The following is a 6,000-nucleotide window of genomic DNA, read 5'->3' as shown; positions in this document are numbered from 1 at the left end:
TTCTCCCATCTAGGGAAGAGGTCAAGGAAGAAGAAGAAGGAGGGGGGGCTCTCTCCCCCTTGCTTCCGGTGGCACCGGAGTGCTACCGGGGGCCATCATCATCACCGCGATCTACACCAACACCTCCTCCATCTTCACCAACATCTCCATCACTTTCTCCCCTCTATCTACAGTGGTCCACTCCCCCGCAACCCGCTGTACCCTCTACTTGAACATGGTGCTTTATGCTTCATATTATTATCCAGTGATGTGTTTCCATCCTATCATGTCTGAGTAGATTTTCGTTGTCCTATCGGTGGTTGATGAATTGCTATGATTGATTTAATTTTCTTGTGGTTATGTTGCTGTCCTTTGGTGCCCATCATATGATTGCGCGCGTGGATCACACCCTATGGTTAGTTGTATGTTGATAGGACTATGTATTGGAGGGCAAGAGTGGCAGAAGCTTCAACCTAGCATAGAAATTGATGCATACGGGATTGAAGGGGGACCAATATATCTTAATGCTATGGTTGGGTTTTACCTTAATGAACATTAGTAATTGCGGATGCTTGCTAATAGTTCCAATCATACATGCATAGAATTCCAAGTCAGGGATGACATGCTAGCAGTGGCCTCTCCCACATAATACTTGCTATCGGTCTAGTAAAGTAGTTAATTGCTTAGGGGCAATTTCGCAACTCCTACCACCACTTTTCCACACTCTCTATATTTACTTTATTGTTTCTTAATCTAAACAGCCCCTACTTTTTATTTACATAATCTTTATTATCTTGCAAACCTATCCAACAACACCTACAAAGTACTTCTAGTTTCATACTTGTTCTAGGTAAAGAAAACGTCAAGCGTGCGTAGAGTTGTATCGGTGGTCGATAGAACTTGAGGGAATATTTGTTATACCTTTAGCTCCTCGTTGGGTTCGACACTCTTACTTATCGAAAACTGTTGTGATCCCCTACACTTGTGGGTTATCAAGACCTTTTTCTGGCGCCGTTGCCGGGGAGCAATAGCGTGGGGTGAATATTCTCGTGTGTTCTTATTTGCTTTATCACTAAGTAATTTTTATTTGCTGTTCTTAGTTGTCCTTTATCTTTAGTTATGGATATGGAACACGAAATACCCAAAAAAATAGGTGTACTTTCTGCTCATGGAGATGGGGAACCTCCTAAAACCCTGGATGCTGGTTATGTGAAAGATATTATGTACTACTTTAATAATCCTGAGAAAACCCCATTCAATTATGTAATGGGAGTAACGTTGGATCAACGCGAATACTTTAGGGATTATCGCTTGACACAAAAGGGAAACTATTATGGGATCAAATTTATATATTGAAGTGGTATGCTAGACAACTATGCTCGGAATATGATTATACTTATTGCTCTAGGATGAATTCTCCACACCTCCCCTTTTCATGCAAATTTAATGATAATGAAACCTTGGCTTCTTATGCTAGAGGTATATATGATTACTATGATGTGGAACAAATAGAAGAATTTGTTGCTTTTATGGGTGCTTATGAAATTGAATCTATGTTTAAAGAGTTTGATGATATTGATGATGCTTGTTATAGATCTGAAAATTTAGCTATCCTCAAATATTGCTATGAGAATTATGAATACAATTATGAAATTAATGCACTTATTAAGAAAGTCTCCGCTGTCCAAGAAGAGACTAATATTTTGCAGGAATCTCTGGAAGAAGAAGTTGATGACACTGTGAGCTCATTGGATGAAAAAGATGAGGAGGAGAGCGAAGAACAAAAGGAGGAAGAGCGGATTGATCACCCATTCCCACCTTCTAATGAGAGTATCTCTTCAACTCATACATTGTTTAATTCCCCTTCGTGCTTACCGAAGTATGATTGCTATGATGACTGTTATGATCCCGTTGATTCTTTTGAAATATCCCTTTTTTGATGATGCTTGCTATGCTTATGGCCAAGATGCCAATATGAATTATTCTTATGGAGATGAACTTGCTATAGTTCCTTATGTTAAACATGAAATTGTTGCTATTGCACCCACGCATGATAGTCCTATTATATTTTTGAATTCTCCCGATTATACTATATCCGAGAAGTTTGCACTTATTAAGGATTATATTGATGGGTTGCCTTTTACCGTTGCACATGATGATTTCGATAAATATAATATGCATGTGCTTGCTGCTCCTACTTGCAATTATTATGAGAGAGGAACTATATCTCCACCTCTCTATGTTTCCAACATGATAAAATTGCAAGAAACTGTTTATACTATGCATTGGCCTTTACTAGGTGTGCATGAATTGTTCTTTTATGACATGCCGATGCATAGAAAGAGAGTTAGACTGTGCCATTGCTTGATATATGTTGCTTTGTGCTCACTACTAAATGCCAAATCATTGTTAATTAAAATTGGCTTTGATATACCTTGGGATCCGGGTGGATCCATTACTTGAGCACTATATGCCTAGCTTAATGGCTTTAAAGAAAGCACTGCCAGGGAGACAACCCGGAAGGTTTAGAGATTCATTTATTTCTGTTGACTTCTTTCATATAGTTTAAAAACAACAAAAATAAAGAGGGGAACCCAAAGCTTTTTCAAAAAGAAAAGCGAAAGTGAGAAAGACTAGCATTGTTGAAGTGGGAGAGCTCCTCGAACTTTGTTCATGCTCACTAAAACTTTGTGAATCTTGATTACAGAAACTTTTCAACAAATATAATTACCCCCTTTTACAATTCCATTGTATTATAAAAATAATGTGCTAAGGTTTGCCTTTAGGATGTATACATTTGCTTGATGGATTGTACGGTGCAGGACATAAACTTTGGCTGTAGTGAATGATTTTACATTTTTAGCTGGCACGTCAAATAGTTCTGATTCTTTTTGCACTGTATTCCTATACAAATTGTTTATTTTTCGTAATTTTGGTAGAATTTTTCAAGTATCATAAGTATGGTGAATGTTCAGATTATTATAGACTGTTCTGTTTTAGACATATTCGGTTTTTGATGCATAGTTTGCTTGTTTTGATGAAACTATCAATTTATATTAGTGGATTAAGCCATGAAAAAGTTATATTACAATAGACACAATGCAAAAACAAAATATCAATTGGTTTGCAATAGTACTTAGAGTAGTGATTTGCTTTATTATACTAACGGATCTTACCGAGTTTTTTGTTGAAATTTTGTGTGGATGAAGTGTTCGATGATTGAGAAGGTCTCGATGTGAGAAGAAGGAAGAGAGGCAAGAGCTCAAGCTTGGGTATGCCCGAGGCACCCCAAGTAAATATTCAAGGAGACTCAAGCGTCTAAGATTGGGGATGCTGGGGAGGCATCCCCTCTTTCTTCAACAAATATCGGTATGTTTTCGGATTCGTTTCGTTCATGCGATATGTGCAAGTCTTGGAGGGTCTTTTGCATTTAGGTTTTTATTTTTCTTTTTATGCACCATGCTGGTATGAGATGGTCCTTGGTTGATTTATATAATGCTCTTTGCACTTCACTTATATCTTTTGAGTATGGCTTTATAAAATGCTTCATGTGCTTCACTTATATCATTTGAAGTTTGGATTGCCTGTTTCTCTTCACTTAGGCAACCGCCATTTGTAGAATGCTCTTTTGCTTCACTTATACTTGTTAGAGCGTGGGCATATCTTTTGTAGAAAGAATTAAACTCTCTTTCTTCACTTATATCTATTTAGAGAGAGGACAGGAACTGGTCACTCACATGGTTAGTCATAAAATCCTACATAAACTTGTAGATCGCTGAATATGATATGTTTGATCCCTTGCAATAGTTTTGCGATATAAAGATGGTGATATTAGAGTCATGCTAGTGGGTAGTTGGGGATTAGTAGAAATACTTGTGTTGAGGTTTGTGATTCCCGTAGAATGCACGTATGGTGAACCGTTATGTGATGAAGTCGGAGCATGAGGTATTTATTGATTGTCTTCCTTATGAGTGGCGGTCGGGGACGAGCGATGGTCTTTTCCTACCAATCTATCCCCCTAGGAGCATGCGCGTAGTACTTTGTTTCGATGACTAATAGATTTTGCAATAAGTATGTGAGTTCTTTATGACTAATGTTGAGTCCATGGATTATACGCACTCTCACCCTTCCACCATTGCTAGCCTCTCTAGTACCACGCAACTTTCACCGGTACCATAAACCCACCATATACCTTCCTCAAAACAGCCACCATACCTACCTATCATGGCATTTTCATAGCCATTCCGAGATATATTGCCATGCAACTTCCATCATCATCATTATCATGACTTGAGCATTCATTGTCATATTGCTTTGCATGATCGTAAGATAGCTAGATTGATTTTTTCATGGCTTGTCCGTTTTTTATGTCATTGCTACGCTAGATCATTGCACATCTCGGTACACCGCCGGAGGCATTCATATAGAGTCATATCTTTGTTCTAGTATTGAGTTGTAATATTGAGTTGTAAGTAAATAAAAGTGTGATGATCATTATTAGAGCATTGCCCCAGTGAGGAAAGGATGATGGATACTATGATTCCCCCATAAGTCGGGATGAGACTCCAGACTTTACAAAAAAATAAAAGAGGCCAAAGAAGCCCAAATAAAAAAAGGCCAATGAAGCCCACCAAAAAAATAATAATAAAAAATGAGAGAAAAAGAGAGAAGGGGCGGTGCTACTATCCTTTTTCCACACTTGTGCTTCAAAGTAGCACCATGTTCTTCATATAGAGAGTCTCTTGAGTTATCACTTTCATATACTAGTGGGAATTTTCATTATAGAACTTGGCTTGTATATTCCGATGATGGGCTTCCTCAAATGCCCGAGGTCTTCATGAGCAAGCAAGTTGGATGCACAACCACTTAGTTTCAGTTAGAGCTTTCATACACTTATAGCTCTAGTGCATCCGTTGCATGGCAATCCCTACTCACTCACATTGATATCTATTGATGGGCATCTCCATAGCCCGTTGATACGCCTAGTTGATGTGAGACTATCTTCTCCTTTTTGTCTCCTCCACCATCATATTCTATTCCACCTATAGTGCTATGTCCATAACTCACGCTCATGTATTGCGTGAAAGTTGAAAAGGTTTGCGAACGTCAAAAGTATGAAACAATTGCTTGGCTTGTCATCGGGGTTGTGCATGATTTGAATATTTTGTGTGGTGAAGATGGAGCATAGCCAGACTATATGATTTTGTAGGGATAACTTTCTTTGTCCATGTTATTTTGAAAATACATGATTGCTTTATTAGTATGCTTGAAGTATTATTATCTTAATGTCAAAGGATAGACTATTGCTTTGAATCACTCCTGTCTTAATATTCATGCCATGATTAGACATATGATCAAGATTATGCTAGGTAGCATTCCACATCAAAAATTATCTTTTTTATCATTTACCTACTCGAGGACGAGCAGGAATTAAGCTTGGAAATGCTGATACGTCTCTGTCGTATCCATAATTTTTGATTGTTCCATGCCAATATTATTCAACTTTCATATACTTTTTGGCAACTTTTTATATTATTTTTGGGACTAACATATTGATCCAGTGCCCAGTGCCAGTTCCCGTCTGTTGCATGTTTTTGGTTTCGCAGAATATCCATATCAAACGGAGTCCAAACGGGATAAAAACGGATGGAGCTTATTTTTGGAAAATATGGAAAATTCAGAAGGAAAATCAACGCGAACCAGTGCCCGAGGTGGTCACGAGGCAGGGGGCGCCCCCCAGGGCACGCCCCTACCCTCGTGAGCCCACCGTAAGGCGGTTGACGCTCTTCTTTTTCCGCAAGAAAGCTAACATTCGGAAAAAAATCACGGCGAAGGTTTCAGGCCAATCGGAGTTATGGATCTCCATATATATACGAAACGGTGAAACAGAGCCAGCATAGAACGCAGAAACAGAGAGAGACAGAGAGACAGATCCAATCTCGGAGGGGCTCTCGCTCCTCCCTTTCCATGGAGGCCATGGACCAGAGGGGAAACCCTTCTTCCATCTAGGGAGGAGGTCAA

Source organism: Triticum aestivum, chromosome 5A, assembly GCF_018294505.1.
Source record: "Triticum aestivum cultivar Chinese Spring chromosome 5A, IWGSC CS RefSeq v2.1, whole genome shotgun sequence".
Classification (NCBI taxonomy): Eukaryota; Viridiplantae; Streptophyta; class Magnoliopsida; order Poales; family Poaceae; genus Triticum; species Triticum aestivum.
The sequence above is the reverse complement of the archived record's forward strand: the minus strand, read 5'-3'. Positions refer to the sequence as shown.